The sequence below is a fragment of the Erinaceus europaeus genome, chromosome 4, assembly GCF_950295315.1.
Source record: "Erinaceus europaeus chromosome 4, mEriEur2.1, whole genome shotgun sequence".
Lineage (NCBI taxonomy): Eukaryota > Metazoa > Chordata > Mammalia > Eulipotyphla > Erinaceidae > Erinaceus > Erinaceus europaeus.
The window spans coordinates 124,547,034-124,568,616 of NC_080165.1; the positions used below are offsets into that span (position 1 = coordinate 124,547,034).

The 21,583-nt window shown below is 40.0% G+C and overlaps 1 long non-coding RNA gene across 4 annotated transcripts in view; it reads right to left on the reverse strand.

The window, feature by feature from the left end:
• The window catches only part of LOC132538147 (uncharacterized), a 66,891-nt gene that overhangs the window by 10,419 nt on the left and 34,889 nt on the right, over positions 1–21,583 (reverse strand). For 3 of the 4 annotated variants that reach the window (XR_009549593.1, XR_009549592.1, XR_009549591.1), the window contains exon 3: positions 117–298. This is a non-coding gene — a long non-coding RNA (uncharacterized LOC132538147). Of the gene's footprint in view, positions 1–4; positions 299–21,583 lie in introns of those variants that run through there. The other variant, XR_009549590.1, reaches the window with a different exon arrangement.

Below are 21,583 nucleotides of genomic sequence, written 5' to 3' on the forward strand. Positions count from 1 at the left end.
TGAATAATGTTATTTCTTTAGTGCCAGTGAGAACTCCCCCCTTTTTTAAAGATCAACTTTATAATGAAATGATGTTTAACAAAATGACATAAAACAAAATAATATTACTTGAGTACCTGGAGTATTGCCTTATGTCCAAAGCCAAATGGAAAAACCCAAACGCTTGACATAATTTATCAAAAATTGTTCATACTTTATTCTGCTTTAATGTAGACAGTGAAGATAGTCAATTCAACTATATCCCAAAACTGTCCTTCACACAAAAGGTTTAGCTAGGATTTCTGTCACTCCAGAGAATCTGCATTAAAAGAGAGAGATTCTTCTTTCTAAAAGTATTTCTAAAATTATATTCAGGCTCTCCGTTGTTAAACTTGATATTGAAATCTTCACTCACTGGGCACTATGAAACAAAATAGCTGTGGAAACACCTGCTGTAGCATCTATATGAATTGAAAAAAATTTTATTTTCTCCCTTTTTACAATGATTACTAAAAAATTGGGGAGTTTTATAATATCTAGGCTCAAATATGTACTCAGTTCATCCTAGCTTCGCCCAAAATATTCCTAGAATGTTATTTATCTACATACTGAGCCTGGCTGAATTTCTGCACGTAACCACACACAACCCCTTGTTGTTTCTTATACACTGATGTCTGTTTTGTGCCAAATAGACTGCTAATTGAATCTGATTAAATTTTGTTTGGAAAAAAAAAGAACATTTCTCTGCAATTTTTATGTTGAAATAAGTTAGAATGTTTTAGGCAGCTTCAGGTTTCTATTACAGTATTACTGTGTTTTGAAAATACCTTTGTTTATTATTAATTTTTTGTTGTTATTGTTGGATAGGACAGAAATCGAGAAAAGGGGAGAGAAAGACAGAAACCTGCAGAGCTGCTTCACCACCCATGAAGCGACCCCCCCCCCTGCAGGTGGGGAGTCAGGGGTTAGAACCAAAATCCTTACACTGGTCCTTACACTTCCAGCCATGCGCGCTTAACCCACTGTGCTATTGCCTGGCCCCAAAAACATTTTTAACAGTATTTACAGTTGTGTTTTCCTTTTTACTACAGTTCAGAAAATATACCCCTTCAAAAAAGGGCCTTCATAAAGTGAAAAAAAAAAAAAAAAGCATTTTAATTTCTTTAAGATCCAGAGGAAGATTCTCTAAGAAAGTGCCAAAAATGACTACTACTCATTTTTTTTCTTATATAGGAACTAATTTTATATCTGATATACATTGTTTCAGAAGTCATGAAGTTGACTATCAAGATATTTTTCTTTTTTTATTAGTGATTTAATAATGATTGACAAGATTGTAGGATAAGAGGGGTACAACTCCATACAATTCCCACTACCAGAGTTCCACATCCCATCCCCTTCATTGGGAGGTTCCCTATTCTTTATCCCTTTGGGAATATGGACCAAAATTCCTTATGAGGTGCAGAAGGTGGAAGGTCTGGCTTCTGTAATTGTTTCTCTGCTGAACATGGGTATTGGCAGGTCGATCCATACCCTCAGCCTGTCCCTGTCTTTCCCTAGTGGGGCAGGGCTCTGGGGAGGTAGGCTTTCAGGACACATTGGTGAAGTCATTTGCCCAGGGAAGTGAGGTTGGTGTCATGGTAGCATCAACAACTTGGTGGCTGAAAAGCATTAAGATATAAAGCAGAACAAACTGTTTAATAATCAGGAACCTAAAGGTAACAATAGAGCAGACTGAACTAAAGGTCTTCATGATGGAAGAAACTAGGAAGTCTATTTTAGGTATACTCCAAGGGGCCCATGACTTTACTAATATTTGCCTGAGCCCAGCAGCTAACATGCAGGTAGGCTAAAAAAATTGACTGGGCAGATGGTGTCAAAGTTGGGAATAGGACTAGAAAGCTGGATCAGGGCAGAGAGTAGGTCCCAAATATGAATAAAGTATATAAATACTGTTAACTGGGAGTCGGGCAATAGCGCAGCGGGTTAAGCACACGTGGAACAAAGTGCAAGGACCGGCTAAAGGATCCCGGTTGGAGCCCCCAGCTCCCCACCAGCAGGGGAGTCACTTCACAGGTGGTGAAGCAGATCTTCAGGTGTCTTGTCTTTCTCTCCCCCTCTCTGTCTTCTCCTCCTTTCTCCATTTCTCTCTGTCCTATCCAACAACAACAACATCAGTAACAACAACAATAATAACTAAAACAAGAAGAGCAACAAAAGGAAAAATAAATAAATAAATAAATAAATAAATAAATACTGTTAACTGTGAACCCCATTAGTCTACCCTAGGGCCCGTATCCATATTTAGCACAGTAAGGAGCCTGTATAAACTCTGTATCCCATATGAATTTTGCATACAAGCGAGACTTCAAGATAAAAATCAGTAAGTAATCTAATAAGTATCTAAGATTATTCTTATCAATAGCATCAACTGAATCCTGACCTTCAAAAGAATGATCTTTCAAAAGGATGACCAGTAATTTCATACTATATTACTTAAATGTATTCCAGAATAAATGAAAACTTTTCACTTGGATCATGCACTTATTTCTACTTTGCAATACACTCCATGCTTGACCTCACATCTGGAATATATATGAACAATAATAAGGGCCTGGAGAGATAGCATGATATTTTGTGCAACAGGCCTTTAAAGCCTGAGACTTGGAGGTCTCAGGTCCCACCATAATAGAGTGGTACTCTTAGGTTTTGGGGTGGGGGGAGTTAGAGAGAGAGGAAGAAAGGAAGAAAAGGAAATCATAATAGTCATCAGAGGATCTTACTGTGAGAAATTCAAGAAAGCAAGTATAGATGGTGAAATGGACATTGATATTTTTCATCTCCACCTTCCTTATATTGATTGTTATTTTCTCATGATCATATTCTATGATCAGAATAGCATTTTATCTATATCTTATAGATATAGCATTTTATCTATATTTTATCTACATAATTTTATATAAAAATAAGCCATTTATGCCATCATAAAATAGAACATTGGAGGGAGTCGGGCAGTAGCGCAGTGGGTTAAGCACACTTGGTGCAAAGTGCAAGGACCAGCTTAAGGATCCCAGTTTGAGCCCCCAGCTCCCCACCTGCAGGGGCATCACTTCACAGGTGATGAAGCACATCTGCAGGTGTCTTTCTCTCCCCCTCTCTGTCTTCCCCTCCTCTCTCCATTTCTCTCTGTCCTACCCAACAATGACATTATCAATAGCAATAATAACTACAACAAGGGCCACAAAAAGGAAATATTAAAAAAAATAGAACATTGGAGCAAAGTGACATGCCTCAGAATTTGAAAGTGATAATTTACGCCAATAAAAAAAATAAACATAAGCACATAAACAAAGAGTAGGCTCATTTTCAGAACTTGGAAAATTATACAGTTATTTATATATATGAAATAGGTGACCATATGAGTCACTTTAGATGAATCTGAGTGTGGAATGTATACTCAAAGGAAAAAAATAAAGTGCAATGTGATTATAACTAATGAAGGTGAAACTTTATCAACTACTTGAGTTCTGACTGAATGGAAAAGAAATTTCATGAGGTCCAAGAAAAGATACCCCCAAGGGAAGAATGTTGGAATATTCTCTGCTACCCCATAGAAAAGGCCTGTATTTGAGAACATAAAATTTCTGTTCACATAAGTCAGAAAGATAAAGATGAGTATGGGATAATGCCACTTATCAAGAGAAGTTAAGAAAGAAGAACAGAAAGGGAAGCAAAAAGCAGGATTTCACTAAATCTGGAGTAGGGCACCAAAGTAAAAACCCTGGGGTGAGGTTAAGGGTGGATATTTGGCTTCCCGGGGTGGTGGGGGGTAGCTGGGGGGCGAGATGGGACACAGTATTTTCGTGGTGGCAATAGTGTTTATGTACACTCCTATTAATTTGTAGTCATATAAATCACTATTTAATATGAGGGGGGGAAATTGATTGTCTCAAACTTTTTAAAGCACAGATTGTGTCTTTTCAATACATAGGCTTAGTCTTTGATATTCTGACTCTCTCAAAAGCCTAGACCAGGTAGAACAGAACCAACTGGTGGCACAGCTATATACAAATAATGTTAAAGGACATAAATTATGATGATGTTGAGTATTATACAGAAAATCCTAACAAAGGAATTTTTCAAAGTTAACCCAATTACCAAATAATGTGATGATAACAATATCTATTGTCTTCTAGAACCCTAAGACAGCAGGAACCTCACATTTCCACTATAGAACCTATATTTCCCCCAGTCCTGGAACCCTAGGGTGGTGCACACTTTCCTGAATGCTTCTCTCAATTCATACCAAATAATATTACATCCACCGATCCCAACCTAATCAACACACTGAGCGCCACCTCAGCATGCTTCACATCAGACTATGTCCAGAGACATCAGGTGTGGAATGACAACCCTTCAGCTTCATCACTCAGGTGGGACCTTTCCTTTCATAGTATTCTCTAATTCCATTCCATGTGGTTCACTTCCTAACAAAGTCCCAAAACCTAGATATAGACCAGGTCCCGTGAGATACAGCCATATGTTCACACGTATCCATAAGCTAGGGCAAAATATATACCTGAAAGCAGAAGTACACAATAGTCTGCAGTGAGTACCCCCCAACACTTCATCTGCACTATTCCAGCCTTCAGGTCCATAATGATTCAACAATTTGTTTGGCTTTGTATGTTAACTCTCTTTTAAGCCACCAGGTTCCAAATGCCAGCATGGTGCTGACCAGACTTCCCTGGACAGACCACCTCACCAGAGTGTCTTGGAGCTCTGCTTCCCCAAAGCCCCACCCTACTACAGAAAGAGAGACAGTCTGGGAGTATGGATCAACCAGTCAACGCCCATGTGCAGTAGGGAAGCAATTACAGAAGCCAGACCTTCAACCTTCTGTATCCCACAAGGACCCTGGGATAGAGAATGGGAAAGCTATCAGGGGAGGGGATGGGATATGGAGATCTGGTGGTGGGAATTGTGTGGAGTTATACTCCTCTTATCCTGTGGTTTTGTTAATGTCTCCTTTTTTAAATAAATAATTTTTTTTTAATTCTGCTCACATTCTAACACAGGAACAGGAAATTTTCCCAGACAAGTCCATGCCACTCTTTTGGTCACCCAATTCCACTGTTCATTATTTCCACTCTCAAGCAACCATAACCAGATTCTGCGGTTAGCTTTAAATATCTAGCTATTCAAAGAACAGGGCATCTAGAGAAAAGAGTATGCTTGAATGCTTCCAAAATGTTTTCTAGAACAGAGAAAAGAGTAGCTATCAAAAGATTTCTGGGGGCTGGGCAGTGGTGTACCTGGTAGAGCACGCATGTTACCTTGAACTACAACCTGGGGTAAAACTTCACAAATGATGAAGCAGTGCTGCAGGTCGGTCTGTCTGTCTGTCTGTCTCTCTCTCTCCCTCTCCCTTGCTTTCTATCTCTGTTATGCTTTTCCCTCTCAATTTCTCTTTGTTGCTATCCAATATGTAAATAATTGTAAAAGTATTTTCTTAAAAAAGACATAATCATGCCTAAAACAGCCTACCATCCAGGAAGATTTTTTTTTCAATTTTGTGAGGGGTGTGTGTGTGTGTGTGTGTGTGTGTGTGTGTGTGTATTCGCTTGTGTGTATTTCTTTTTTATTATTACTATTTGTAAAGGGACTCCTAGTTACATGATTTCACCACTCTGAGGCACTTATTTTTATTCATTCATATATAGAGAGAGAACGGACATCACAACACTTGAGGCCCCCTCTGTTTCCATAGCATTTCCCACATAGATTTGAACCTGGGTCACATTCATGTCAATGTCAGCACGTTAGCTGGTTAGTCATCTCTTTTGATTCTTTATATCTTTAAAAAGGGTTAGCCTATCTCTTCTCATTGATTATTGTCACTTAGCAAAGTGACTGCAGATAGTAGAATCAATAATTTGTTGAATAAATTATAACTCTAAATGTCTTAATAACTTACAGCCAGAATAAAACAGCAAAAACATATGTATTGCACCAAAGCAAAGAGCTCTAGAGAAGAAGGGGAAAGGAAAGGGAGAAAGGAAGGAGAGAAAGTTTGGCGTCCTGGTGCATGATGGTAGAAATGGACTTAAATTGGGGTGAGACTGTTTTGTAGACATCTACAACATGGAAATGAGAGACTGCACTGCACCCATGTGTCAATAGCTGTACTGTGATCTATTGACAGCCCAATAAAGAAAGAAATGAAAATAAGTGTTTTTTCTCTCTTCTGTTGTATTTATTCATGACTAGACAGATATTATTTTGTTTTTTAAAAAAAGGCAATCTGAATATACACTGGTTTTTAATGTCTCTTCATGTCACAACATCACCATATTTTTGGAACGTGAAGACACTTAAAATGTTTATACAAGCTGAAATAGATTGCCTTATAGATTTTTGTAAACAGTCATGAACTCTCTCAAAGAGACAGTGCAATAGAATGTGTGAAGTAACTTTTAGCAGAAACATTTTTACATATATTCTAGGTGAAAAGTCATTTAGCTCATGTGATATAAAATATTCTGATGTTGGTTTTTGAAATATTTTCAAGAAAAAGCCTGAAGTACTGTTTTGAAGGAAAAAGAAAGTATATTATATACAGTAACTTGTCACATATAATTAGGTTTTTAAACAGTCATTGTTGAAGTCATTTTTCACAATTCTCACACTTTAAGTCTGAGACAGTTATCACACCCAGTGAAAACTTTCAAACTTCACTTTCACATATTTTACTCTTAAAAATGGTTTTGCTGAATAAGGTAAGTTAGAGAACCATGATTTGCTGTTTTAATCATTCACAGTTTGGCTGCAAAAAGATTTTAATGTAGAATTTTTTAAGTTGACTAAATTGAAAATCCAGCATTTTTCTCTGCTTACATCAGCACATATATGGCAAAGAACAAGACTTTCAAACATCTTCTTTACAAATGTATCTTGAAAGAAAGCATCTAAATAGTTATTTCTACGGATTTTCTTTTCTTTCTTTTTTTTTTTTTTTGCCTCCAGGGTTATTGCTGGGGCTCAGCGCCTGCACTATGAATCCACTGCTCCTGGAGGTTATTTTTCCCCTTTGTTGCCTTTGTTGTTTATCATTGTTGTTGTTAGTATTATTGTTGTTGTCATTGTTGGACAGAACAGAGAGAAATCAAGAAAGGAGGGGAAGATAGAGAAAGGGAAAGAAAGACACTTGCAGACCTACTTCACTGCTCATGAAACAACCCCTCTGCAGGTGGGGAGCCGGTAGCTCCAACCAGGATCCCTGTGCCAGTCTTAGCACTTCATGCCATGTGCACTTAACCCGCTGTGCTACCGCCCGACTCCCAGATTTTATTTTTTTTCCAGTTTACAGTACACAAAGTCAAGAGGCAAGCTTTTTGGGAGGAGACAGCATTGGTGGTCTGCTTCAGAACAGCATTTGCATGTAGGATTAGTACATGCACTCATCAGTAGGTGCTTTTTCACACATTAAAAGTTAATCTCAGTACCACTGTACACCTGTGAGAATGTCATACGTCAGAAAGGTTAGTAACAACAAATGCTGGAGAAGTTATGGGAGCAAAAGAACCCTCCTGTACTGCTGGTGGGAATGTAAATTGGCCCAACCCCTTTGGAGAGCAGTCTGGAGAACTCTCAGAAGACTAGAAAGAGGCTAGAAATGGATCTACCCTGTGACTTGACAATTCCTCTCCTGGAGATATAAATAAAAATAATTATTATTTTCATTTATTGGATACGAGACTACTAGAAATCAAGAGGGTGGGGGGGGAGAGAATGACAGACAGACAGATAGAAATAGGGGGCCTGCAGCCTTGCTTCAGCACTCACAAAGCTTTCTCCCAGCAGGTGGAGACTAGGGGTTCAAATCTGGGTTCTTGCACATATGTAATATGTGCACTCAAAGAGTTGTGCCATGACATGCATACCCCTAGGGATATAATTTAAGGGATCAGACACATCCATGCAAAAAAAATCTGTGTATACCTACTTTCATAGCAGCACAATTTGAAACAGCCCAATCCTGGAAGCAACCCAGTTGTCCAACAACAGATGAGTGGCTAAAAAAGTTATAATATATATAAATATATGTATATGTATATGTAGATATATACTCAAATACTACTAAGCTATTAAAAATAATGAATCCACCTTCTTCACCTCATCTTGGATGGAACTTATAGGAATCATGTTAAGTGAGATAAGCCAGAGAGAAGGATGATTATGGGATGATCTCACTCGTGGACAGAAGTTGAGAAAGAAGAACAGAAAGGGGAGCACAAAGTAGAATTTGGACTGGGTTTGGTGTACTGCAGCAAAGTGAAAGACTCAGAGGAGTGTGGGGACGAGGGACACTTCCAGGTCCTGGTGCACGATGGTGGAGAAAGACCAGTGCTTAGGGTGAAAGTGTTTTGTAGAAAACTGAGAAATCTTACTATATATATATATATATCTCAACAACTGTATTTACTGTAGACCATTAATCCTTCAATAAAAATGAATGGAAAGGAAGCTAGGATAGGCAAGATAATTCATCTGGGAGTGTGTCGTCTGCTCTGCCTTTCATGTGACCCAGATTCTAGTCAAGTACCCACTCACTGTACTCGGGGAAGCTTGACTGCTATATTGTATTTCCTTCTCTCTGCCTCCATCTCTTTCTCTCTATTTGAAAAAGGCTGAAACAGTGAAGCTCCAATGATGACCAAAAAAAAGTTAAAATATTGGGTTTAATGCATTTCATGTTTTCTTGCTATGTCCCAGAAACCAGCAAAATAAATCCTAATGACTCTGCTTGCCAGAGTCCCTGAACCCCAGGGGGCTGATGGATTTAAAAAAAAAAAAAAATCCCTGAGTAAAGCAACTTTTCCTTCTTTCCCAGCTCCATCCCTAGCTTTCCATGTTGTTAGATGTTTGAAAATTCAAATTAGAACTACTGAATTTTATGTCTAGCCAACCCATAGTAGACTGAATGCCAAGTCACTCTGCCATCAGAAACAGAAGACAAGTTTCCTCACTTTTTTAAAAATTGTTTTAAAATTATTTTTATTTATTGGAGAGACAGCCAGAAATCAAGAGGGAAGGGGGTGATAGAAAGGGAAAGAGACAGAGAGACACCTGCAGCACTGCTTCACCACTCTCAAAGCTTTCCCCCTGTAGGTGGGGACCAGGGGCTCGGAAGCCGGATCCTTGCGCATAGTAACGTGTGCTCAACCAGGTGTACCTCCACCTGGTCCCTGAGTTTCCTCACTTTTAATGCTAAAGTAAGGAATGGGGCAGGGCGGTGGAGCACGGGTTAAATGCACATAGTACAAAGTGTAAGGACCTACAACAAGGATCCCAGTTTGAGCCCTAGTTCCCCACCTTCAGGGGGGTTCCATCACAGGCAGTGAAGCAGGTCTGCAGGTGAATTTCTCTCTCCTTATCCTCCTCTCTCCTCTGAATTTCTCTCTGTCTCATAAAAAAAAAAATAAATAAAAATGGCTTCCAGGAGCAGTGGGTTTGTAGTGTTGAACCCCAGCAATAACTCTAGAAGAAAAAAATAAGTGCAAAAATAAAATAGGCCAAAAAAAGTTGGAAACAATGAGCAATTTGGATCAAATTCAGCACTTTTTAACAGGTAGATGAAAAATAGAAATATATATTTTTACTAATATACAGAAATAACTTCCCTTTGCCATGGCTCTGTTTTAAATTACCCTAGGTATTCTGTAATTAACAACAAAATGTCTTCACATATTAATAACCAGTAAACAAAATTAAAATGTGGATTACTCTGGAAACATTTCTGAACTTAGTAGTCAGTGAAAAAAAAACTATATTGCAGTAGCACAAATAAAATACATAAATAGAAATGAGAAATAACAAACTAGACAGTGATCATTATCTTTTTTATGAGGTTTTTTAAATATTTATTTTATTTATTCCCTTTTGTTGCCCTTGTTTTATTGTTGTAGTTATTATTGTTGTTGTCGTTGTTGGATAGGACAGAGAGAAATGGAGAGAGGAGGGGAAGACAGAGAGGAGGAGAGAAAGATAGACACCTGCAGACCTGCTTCACCACCTGTGAAGCGACTCCTCTGCAGGTGGGGAGCCGGGGTTCGAACCAGGATCCTTATGCCGGTCCTTGTGCTTTGCGCCACCTGCGCTTAACCCGCTGCGCTACGGCCTGACTCCCTGATCATATCTTTTTAAAAGTTTTTTATTATCTTTATTTATTGAATAGAAACGTTCAGAAATCGAGAGGAATGGGCGACAGAAAGGGAGAGATCCAGAGCGACACCTGCAGCCCTGCTTCACCACTCATGCTTTCCCCTTGCAGGTGGGGACTGGGGCTTGAACCCAGGTCCTTGCACATGTAACAGGTGTTCCACCACCTAGTCCCATCATCATATCTCTTATAAGAGATGGTGGGGGGGAAAGACCTCTAGTATACTAATTTATAAAACTAAAGAAGTTTATAAAAAAAAAAATTTCTCCAGAATGGAAAGGTAGCATAATGGTTTTGTAGAGAGACTCATCGCTGAGTCACCAAAGGTCCCCAGATCAAGTCCCCAGCACCATCATAAGCTAGAGATAAGTAGTGCTCTTAACTTTTTCTCTGCTGCTCTCTCCCTTTCTATTATTTTCAAAATTTTATTATCTTTATTATTGGATAGAGACAGCCAGAAAAATAGAGAGGATAGGGGAGTTGGGCGGTAGCTCAGCAGGTTAAGTACATATGGCACCAAGCGCAAGGACGGGCTGAAGGATCCCAGTTCGAGCCCCTGGCTCCCCACCTGCAAGGGAGTCGCTTCACAAGTGGTGAAGCAGGTCTGCAGGTGTTTATCTTTCTCCCCCGCCTCTTTCTCCCCCGTCCCCGCCTTCCCTTCCTCTCTCCATTTCTCTCTGTCCTATCTAACAAGGATGACATCAATAACAACAACAATAACTACAACAACAATAAAAAAAACAAGGGCAATAAAAGGGAAAATAAATATAAAAAAATAGAGAAGATAGGAGGAAATAGAGAAGGAGAGACAGAGACACTTGCAGTCCTGCTTCACCACTCTTGAAGCTTTCCCCCTGCAGATGGCGACCAGGAGCTTGAACCCTGCTCCTTATACAATGTAACATGTGCGCTCAACCAGGTGCACTACCACCTGGCCCTCCCTATCTGTCTTTAAAATAAAATTTAAAAATATTTAATTTTTTTCTTGGGCTAGGAAGATATTATAATGATTAGGTAAAAGACTTTTATGTCTGAGACTCTGAGGACCAAGGTTATGTCCTCCACACCACTGTAAACCAGAACTGAACAGTATTTTCATTTCTTTCTCCCTCTTTAAAGTAAATTTTTTAAAAATTAAAGATTTCTCTTCTTATAGAAATCCACCAGTTAACAGCTTAAGAAAAGAGAAAGGCCAAAGAAATATTAAGAAATGAGAAAGGCCAGGAGTCGGGCGGTAGCTCAGTGGGTTAAGCGCACGTGGCACAAAGCGCAAGGACCAGCATGAGGATCCTAGTTCCATCCCCAGGATCCCCACCTGCAGGGGAGTCGCTTCACAGGCGGTGAAGCAGGTCTGCAGGTGTCTATAATTCTCTCCCCATCTCTGTCTCCCCCCCCATTTCTCTCTGTCCTATCTAACAATGACATCAATAACAACAACAATAATAACTTCAACAACAATTAAAAAAAAAACAAAGGCAACAAAAAGGAAATAAATAAATAAATATTTTTTAAAAAAGAAATGAGAAAGGCCAAAGAAATATTGTTCACAATCACTATAATGTTTTTTCTCAATTAAACAAATATTTGTTGAAGATTTTTTATGTGACATACAAATACAGTCACCACATCTGAAACTAATTAAACCTTTTCCTTCTTTGCTTGTGGTCTAGTGTTAAAAGAGAGACTAAAAACAAATATATAAATGAAAGGCACAGAGTTCCAGCCAATATTAAGTATTATGTTGGGAAATAAAGCAGAAAGAAGATACGGTCTATTGCAGTGGAGACTCAGTTTAAATAGACAGATTAAGATTAGGAAGGCCTCTTTGAGCAAAGGTCATAAAGTGAAGGGGTAAGCTATTTAGATATCTGGGTAAGAGAGTTTTATAAATAGGGAGAACAGAGAAGCACGTGCCCTGAGTTGGTGTGTGTGAGGGCCACTGTTACTCCATATTTTCTAAGGCAGGCAAGAAAAACCTCATAATCCAACCGCTGCAGTAAAGCTGCACTTTACCCTTGAAAAACTAGTCTCAACGTTTCTACCTATCAGCAGTAGTTCTGTAGTCAGAGGTCATGATAGACCTCAAACCCCAAATTTGCTTAACTGACAAAAACTGCCAGGGGCTGTGGTCAAATTCCCTGCCAAACAGATCTGAACTTTAAGTGACCCCCTAAGTCCCCCCCCACCCCACCCCCGATGTAGATAAAAAAAAATCTGTCTGTGTCTCTTTGGAGCTCACATGTCACTATTGAAAAGTGCATGTAGCCCAGGCTTAAGCTTGATTCAATAAAGGCTCTTTGCTTTTACATGTGATTCTGGCCTCCACTCTGTGAGAATGAGATCTGAAATCTGGGCATAACAGTATGCCAGTGTGTGGCAGGCACAGCAAAGGGCTCAGTGTGACTAGAGAAGAGCGAGCAAGACAACAAATTGAAGATTACAGCCTATAAGGACAGTGGAGATCTGAGGTATATCGGCCTTCTAGGACATTTCCAAGATTTAACTGCTATTTTAAGTAGAATAGAAAGATATTAAAAGGCTTAAGCTAAGAAATGATGTGACCCAGCAAGTTGTTTTTTGCCATTTTGTTGGGGGGGGGGGGTACAGTTGCTGGCACATGCGTACAATCTTTTATCTCCTATCATAGGTGTATGTAAAGCACTCTCACCCCCAATCCCAAGTTAGATCCTTTTCCACTATCATGTTCCAGGACCTTAACATCCTCTTCACTCCCTCTTTCCCTCTCTTTCCCCAGAGTCCTTTGTTCTGGTACAATATACCACATGTACTGGCAAATGTCAGTATCAGCACACAGGTTTAACATGTGAGCTAGAATAGCCCTCAGAACTACTAAAATCCAGAGCTGAGTAGTATTCTGGTTAACAATCAATCAATAAATCAAATTAAACAATTGTTCTGCTGTGTGAGAATAAAAATATCTGAACATAAAACTCTCCTTTGCCACCCTGGGAGTATGGATCAACCTGCCAACACCCTTATTCAGTGGGGAAGCAATTACAAAAGCAAGACCTTTCACCTTCTGCATCCCACAATGATCCTGGGTCCATACTCCCAGAGAGATAAAGAATAGGAAAGCTTCCAAGCTTTTATCTCCTATTATAGGTGTATGTAAAGCACTCTCACCCCCAATCCCAAGTTAGATCCTTTTCCACTATCATGTTCCAGGACCTTAACAGGGAGTTCTGGTGGTGGGAATTGCGTGGAAATGTACCCCTCTTATCCTATAGTCTTGTTGATATCTCCATTTTATAAATTAAAAAATTAAAAATAAAAAAGAAGTATTTCAGATTCCAACTCTGCTCTACTAAGTCCTGATTTCACCTTGATATTGAGTGGACATAGCTTTTTTAGATTGTGTAGGGTGGGAGGTGGGAGGATTCTGAATCAGCATGGACTCTGTAAACAGGAAGAGGCTGCAAGATCTGAAGTTTTATCTCAGTGCCCAAAATACCATACCTGGAAATATGCTCTTCCTCTTACAAATTTGAAATTCTGGGCATAGAAATTCTTTTTCAACTACTGCCATGGAAGAAAAGAACAAAATACCAAAATACCTCCCATAAAACTGTATTCCGTGTTTTATGCACCAATGACCATTTTATGAAATCAAAGACTTCAGAATTCTCTGTGATAACCCTAAAATTTCAATGTGATTATAGAAGACTAAAAGCCGGGGGTCGGGCGGTGGTGCAGTGGGTTAAGCGCATGTGGCGCAAAGCCCAGGGACCGGCGTAAGGATCCCGGCTCGAGCCCCCGGCTCCCCACCTGCAGGGGAGTCGCTTCACAGGCAGTGAAGCAGGTCTGCAGGTGTCTATCTTTCTCTCCCCTTCTCTGTCTTCCCCTCCTCTCTCCATTTCTCTCTGTCCTATCCAACAATGAATTGCGTCAACAAGGGCAATAATAATAACCACAACGAAGCTACAACAAGGGCAACAAAAGGGGGGAAAATGGCCTCCAGGAGCGGTGGATTCATGGTGCAGGCACCGAGCCCAGCAATAACCCTGGAGGAGGAAAAAAAAAAAAAGAAGACTAATAGCCTGTTAGATAGCTTCTATATATCTATGCACTAGCATGAGTTATTATCTAATTAATCCAGTGAAGGTAGCAGGTTCATATGAATCTAGCCTAAGAACTCTAAATATTTTTTAATCAGTTATTTAAGTATAGAAGTAAGCCAGTTGGAGGTCGGACTGTAGCACAGCGGGTTAAGCACACATGGTGTGAAGCGCAAGGACCGGCATAAGGATCCCGGTTCGAGCCCCCAGCTCCCCACCTGCAGGGGGGTCACTTCAAAGCAGTGAAAGCAGGTCTGCAGGTGTCTGTCTTTCTTTCCCTTCTCAATTTCTCTCTATCCTATCCAGCAACAACAGCAATAACAACAATAATAATGACAACAACAAAGGCAACAAGAAGGACATCAAAATGGGACAAATGGCCTCCAGGAGCGGTGGATTCAGTGTGAAGGCACCAAGCCCCAGCAGTAACCCTGGAAGGAAAAAAAGAAAAAAAAAAAAAAGAAGTAATCCAGTGATTGAGAATGTTCTGGCTTTGTGGGCATAGATAGTATCTGGGGTTTGGTAATAGCAATGGATGAAGTAAATTGTCTTTGGACCAGAAATGAAGTTTGGGTAACCATATTTCTCATGGAGCAGACTGAGAATCAAGGAGGATAAAGGTCAGTGTAGTCTTCTTAGTATGGCCTTGAAACAGAGTGGCAGTAAAGTGTTAACTGGAGAAAGGAATACCGAACATCTGACTTCTTTCTCAATCTCCTCCCTGGCCCCATTCATTTCATTAATACACTCATGTTAGAGGGGGAAAAATTAGCATGATGAGAGGAGAGACATGGACTTCAGATGGCAGGCACTCAGCTGATAAAAGAACACTTGAGAACCTGTGACTAGTCACCTGGGAGCTCATGAGAGCTGTTGACTCCACTCACCTTTGCTTAAGTTGTGTGGATAGAAAGTGGAATCACACACAATGGAAAGAAAGAAGATAAGGAAAGAGTAAAGACAATAAAACCTCTGGAGTTTCTCTCTTTTCTGGAGACTGCTCACTGCTAAGGCTTTCCAGGAGTGTGTCTTACTTTTGTTTCCTTACTTTCTTAATAAACGCTGTCCACATTGCTTAGTACACTTTTCCTAAGTCTGCTGACGGTGCCAGTGCTCACTAATTCTTTCTGTGGTATAAGAATCTAAAAGGCCCAGAAAGGGATCCTGTACTTCTCAGTAACAACCAAACACACACACACACACACACACACACACACACACTTCATGAGAGTGCTATTTCCTAATAACTTAAGTTGACATTTATTTATTTATTTATTTATTCCCTTTTGTTGCCCTTGTTGTTTTTTTATTGTTGTAGTTATTGTTGTTGTTGTCGTTGTTGGATAGGACAGAGAGAAATGGAGAGAGGAGGGGAAGACAGAGAGGAGGAGAGAAAGATAGACACCTGCAGACCTGCTTCACCGCCTGTGAGGCGACTCCCCTGCAGGTGGGGAGCCGGGTTTTGAACTGGGATCCTTATGCCTGTCCTTGTGCTTTGTGCCACCTGCGCTTAACCGGCTGCGCTACAGCCCGACTCCCTAAGTTGACATTTCTAAAGTACAGTTTTTTTTTGAAGGGATACAGATAAGAAGACTTCCCACTGTTCTTAAAAAAACAGTGGGGAGGGAGGGGAAGAAGGCAGACTGAGAAGCTGCTAACAGCGTGTTCTCTGATCACATCTTCTGGAAACGGTAGGATTTTCTGCCTTTAGCAGGCCTGTCAATAAGGAGTGACACCAAAGAGGTGACTATAATTTAATTTGGGTTAAGAATTAGAGTAAAGGTGGCATGGACTAGCGGGCGGGCTGCTCCAGACTTCCCAGGCGGCGCCGGGCAAGGCGAGTGCGCCAGGCATTGTCCTCCGCCCGGGAAGGCGGCTCCTCCGCCGGTTGCAGAGCGCTGCTGGGCGGCGGGCAGAGGACCCAGAGAGAGCACTTTAGCTCGGGGGCTTTCTCTTGGGAGTCTCCAGGGACCACCGACCCTGAGGGCGGATCCAAAGACTTCTTGAGTATAGCTCTCATTGGATCAAAGGACTTGGAGCTAGTTTTCATTTTTGAGAAATCCTTTAAAAAAGTCTGGAGGGGGGGGTTTCCCGGAAGATGGCGGACGGAGAAGCTGCTAGCCTCTGAGCTCCAAACACATCCCCTGGAAACAATAGGATTTTCTGCCTTTAGCAGGCCAGCCAATAAGGTGTCATAGCAGTGACAAAGAGATGACTATAACTTAATTTGGGTTAAGAATTAGAGTAGGGGAAAAAAATTCTTTTTTCTTCCTTTTAATTTTCAAGCATACATTCTTCCCGCCCCCCCCCCCATAAGCAGTCCCTGGGGACCAGCTCCTAGCAGGACACCCCATACCACCAAACAGGGTGTTTTTTTTTTTAATTCACTGATACACATTTGGGAAGTTCCTTGCACTGCTCTTTAATTACAAGCTTTTTCTTATCTTCTCCCTTTTCTCTCTCTTGTCTTTCTCTCTCTCTCTCTTTTTTTTTTTAATCTTGTCATACACTTCTTCTTTGCCTTTCTGAATTTGTGAATTACTTTGGGGAAGAAATCTGACTCAGAGTGGACTCCCTATGTGTGTATCTCTGCTCTAGTTCCCTTTCCCCTCTTGTTACCCCTAGAATATACAGTGGATAGTAGATTTGCATAACTGTCTATTCTTGCTATCCTCTCTTTCTTTTCTCTTTCTTCACTGGGATTTGGTTACTATTTTTTCACGGACTGGAGAAATTGTTTGGATAATGGGTAACAATTAAACTACTTCAATACTTACTTCAGTTGCTACTGTAATTCCGGAGGTTGGTGAGTGCAATTGTCATAAAGGTATTTAGTACAGTGTTACTTGTACTCAAGACACAACAACTGAGGAACAACAGAGCATAAAAAAAAGAGAAACACATAAATAAAAAAATGGGTAGATTAAAAACAAATAAAACTGCTACTCCAATGAGTGAAGACAAGAGCCCAGAAGAAACTACAAATCGGCCAGAAGTAACCATAGATAAGAAAAGTATGCAAGCAATAATAAACTTATTAATCACAGAAATGAAAACAACATTGGAGGAAAGGAATGGCAGTATTAGGGAAACAACAGTTGAGACCCCCAAGGAAAATACTGATTATCTTGAGGCAATTAGAGAACTGAAAGCTCAAATAGCTGTAATGAAAAAAGAAGCTGAGGCAAGGGAAAGCAGACTAAGAAGCAGAAAACAGAATTAGTCAGAGGATGAGTTAGAGAAAACTAAGAAAGAGGTGAAAGAGCTTAAAAAGAGATTGAGAGACACTGAAAACAACAACAGAGACATATGGGATGATATCAAAAGAAGTAACATTCGTATAATTGGCCTGCCAGAGGAAGAAAGAGAGGAAGGGGAAGCAAACATTCTAGAGGAAATAATAGAAGAAAACTTCCCAGACCTGAATAACAGAAAGGATATCAAGGTTCAAGAGGCCCAGAGAGTACCAAACAGAATCAACCCAGACCTGAAGACACCAAGACAGATCATAGTCACAATGAGAAGAAGTAAGGATAAAGAAAGGATCCTAAAGGCTGCAAGAGAGAAAGAAAAAGTCACATACAGGGGAAAACCCATAATATTATTTGCAGATTTCTCCACTCAAACTCTAAAAGCCAGAAGGGAGTGGCAATATATCTATCGATCCCTGAATGAAAAAGGGTTTCAACCAAGGATAATATATCCTGCTAGACTTCCATTCAAGCTAGATGGAGGGATCAAAACCTTCTTAGACAAACAACAGTTAAAGGAGGCAACCATCACCAAGCCGGCCCTGAAAGAGGTACTAAAAGACCTCTTATAAACAAGAACATCACTATAATACTTGCAACATATCAGAGTAAACAAATTGTTTTTTAGAACAATGGCACTACAATACATTAAATCCATAATATCAATAAATGTCAGTGGCTTAGACTCACCCATCAAAAGGCACAGGGTGGGGGGATGGATCAGAAAACATAACCCAACCATATGCTGCTTGCAAGAATCCCATTTGTCACAACAAAATAAACACAGACTTAAAGTGAAAGGATGGAAAACTATCATACAGGCTAACGGTCCACAAAAAAGGGCAGGAACAGCCATTCTCATCTCAGACACGATAGATTTTAAATTAAATAAAGTAATAAAAGATAGGCAAGGACATTACATAATGATTAGAGGATCAATCAACCAAGAAGACTTAACAATTATTAACATCTATGCAACCAACGAGGGACCATCTAAATACATTAAGCATCTACTGAAAGAATTTCAAAAATACATCAATAGTAATACAATAATAGTGGGAGACTTCAATACCCCACTCTCACACTTAGACAGATCAACAAAGCAGAGAACCAATAAAGATACAAGAGAATTGAATGAAGAGATTGACAGACTAGACCTCTTGGACATTTTCAGACTCCTCCACCCCAAAAAACTGGAATACACCTTCTTTTCAAATGCACATAACACATACTCAAGGATAGACCACATGTTAGGCCACAAAGACACCATCAATAAATTCAAGAGCATTGAAATCATCCCAAGTATCTTCTCAGACCACAGTGGAGTAAAACTAACATTTAACAACAAACGGAAAATTATTAAAAGACATAGAATTTGGAAACTAAACAACATGCTCCTTAAGAACCACTGGGTCAGAGACTCACTCAAACAGGAAATTCAAATGTTCCTGGAAACTAATGAAAATGAAGACACAACCTATCAAAATATTTGGGACACAGCTAAAGCAGTACTGAGAGGGAAACTTATAGCCATACAATCACATATTAAACACCAAGAAGAAGCCCAAATGAACGACCTTACTGCACACCTCAAGGACTTAGAGGAAGAGGAACAAAGGAACCCTAAAGCAACCAGAAGGACAGAAATCACTAAAGTTAGAGCAGAAATAAACATCGAAAATAAAAGAACCATACAAAAGATCAATGAAGCCAAATGTTGGTTCTTTGAAAGATTAAACAAAATTGACAAACCCCTAGCCAGACTCACCAAACAAAAAAGAGAGAAGACTCAAATTAATAGAATTGTAAACAATGCAGGAGATATCACAACTGACACCACAGAAATCCAGAGAATCCTGTGAAACTTCTGTAAAGAACTATATGCCATCAAGCTAGAGAATCTGGAAGAAATGGAACAATTCCTAGAAACCTATGCACTTCCAAAACTGAACCAAGAAGAACTACAAAATCTAAATGCACCAATCACAGACAAAGAAATTGAAACCGTTATTAAGAATCTCCCCAACAACAAAAGTCCTGGACCAGATGGCTTCACAAACGAATTCTACAAAACTTTCAGGAAACAGTTAATACCCATACTTCTTTTTTTTTTAAATTTTTTTATTAAAGAAAGGATTAATTAACAAAACCATAGGGTAGGAGGGGTACAACTCCACACAATTCCCACCGCCCAATCTCCATATCCCACCCCCTCCCCCGATAGCTTTCCCATTCTCTATCCCTTTGGGAGCATGGACCCAGGGTCATTGTGGGTTGCAGAAGGTAGAAGGTCTGGCTTCTGTAATTGCTTCCTCGCTGAACATGGGCGTTGACTGGTCGGTCCATACTCCCAGTCTGCCTCTCTCTTTCCCTAGTAGGATGGGTCTCTGGGGAAGCTGAGCTCCAGGACACATTGGTGGTGTCTTCAATCCAGGGAAGTCTGGCCGGCATCCTGATGACACCTGGAACCTGGTGACAGAAAAGAGAGTTAACATACAAAGCCAAACAAATTGTTGAGCAATCATGGACCCAAAGCTTGGAAAAGTGGAGAGGAAGTATTAGGGAGGTACTCACTGCAAACTCTAGTATACTTCTGCTTTCTTACTTTGGTGCCATACTCCAAACTCAGTCAATTTCTGCTTTGCGTTTCTACTTCTTTTTTTTTTTTTACATACATAACATTCCCCAGATTCCCATTTAGCAATACAACCCCCACTATTTCATTCATCATTTTTCATGGACCTGTATTCTCCCCACCCACCCACCCACCCCAGAGTCTTTTACTTTGGTGTAATACTCCAATTCCATTTCAGGTTCGACTTGTGTTTTCTTTTCTAATCTTGTTTTTCAACTTCGGCCTGAGAGTGAGATCATCCCATATTCATCCTTCTGTTTCTGACTTATTTCACTCAACATGATTTTTTCAAGGTCCATCCAAGATTGGCTGAAAACGGTGAAGTCACCATTTTTTACAGCTGAGTAGTATTCCATTGTGTATATATACCACAACTTGCTCAGCCACTCATCTGTTGTTGGACACCTGGGTTGTTTCCAGGTTTTGGCTATTACAAATTGTGCTGCCAAGAACATATGTGTACACAGATCTTTTTGGATGGATGTGTTGGGTTCCTTAGGATATATCCCCAGGAGGGGAATTGCAGGGTCATAGGGTAGGTCCATTTCTAGCCTTCTGAGAGTTCTCCAGACTGTTCTCCACAGAGGTTGGACCAATTGACATTCCCACCAGCAGTGCAGGAGGGTTCCTTTGACCCCACACCCTCTCCAGCATTTGCTGCTGTTACCTTTTCTGATGTGTGACATTCTCACAGGAGTGAAGTGATATCTCATTGTTGTCTTGATTTGCATTTCTCTGACAATCAGAGACTTGGAGCATTTTTTCATGTGTTTCTCGGCCTTTTGGATCTCTTCTGTGGTGAATATTCTGTCCAATTCCTCCCCCCACTTTTGGATGGGGTTATTTGTTGTCTTGTTGTTGAGTCTGGTAAGCTCTTTATATTTGTTGGTTATTAAACTCTTATCTGATGTATGGCATGTAAAGATCTTCTCCCATTCTGTGAGGGGTCTCTTGATTTGGGTAGTGGTTTCTTTTGCTGTGAAGAAGCTTTTTAATTTGATGTAGTCCCATAGGTTTATACTTGCCTTAGTCTTCCTTGTAATTGGATTCGTTTCATTGAAAATGTCTTTAAAATTTATGCGGAAAAAAGTTCTTCCAATATTTTCCTCTAAGTATCTGATAGTTTGTGGTCTAACATCCAAGTCCTTGATCCACTTGGAATTTACTTTTGTATTTGGTGAAATACAGTGATTCAGCTTCATTCTTCTGCATGTTTCAACCCATTGTTTCCAACACCATTTGTTGAAGAGACTCTGCTTCCCCCATATAATAGTCTGGGCCCCTTTGTCAAAGATTAGATGTCCATAGGTGTGGGGCCTCATTTCTGGGCTCTCAATTCTATTCCACTGGTCAGTGTGTCTGTTCAAGTTCCAGTACAAAGCAGTTTTGATGACAATGGCCCTATAATATAGTTTGAGAT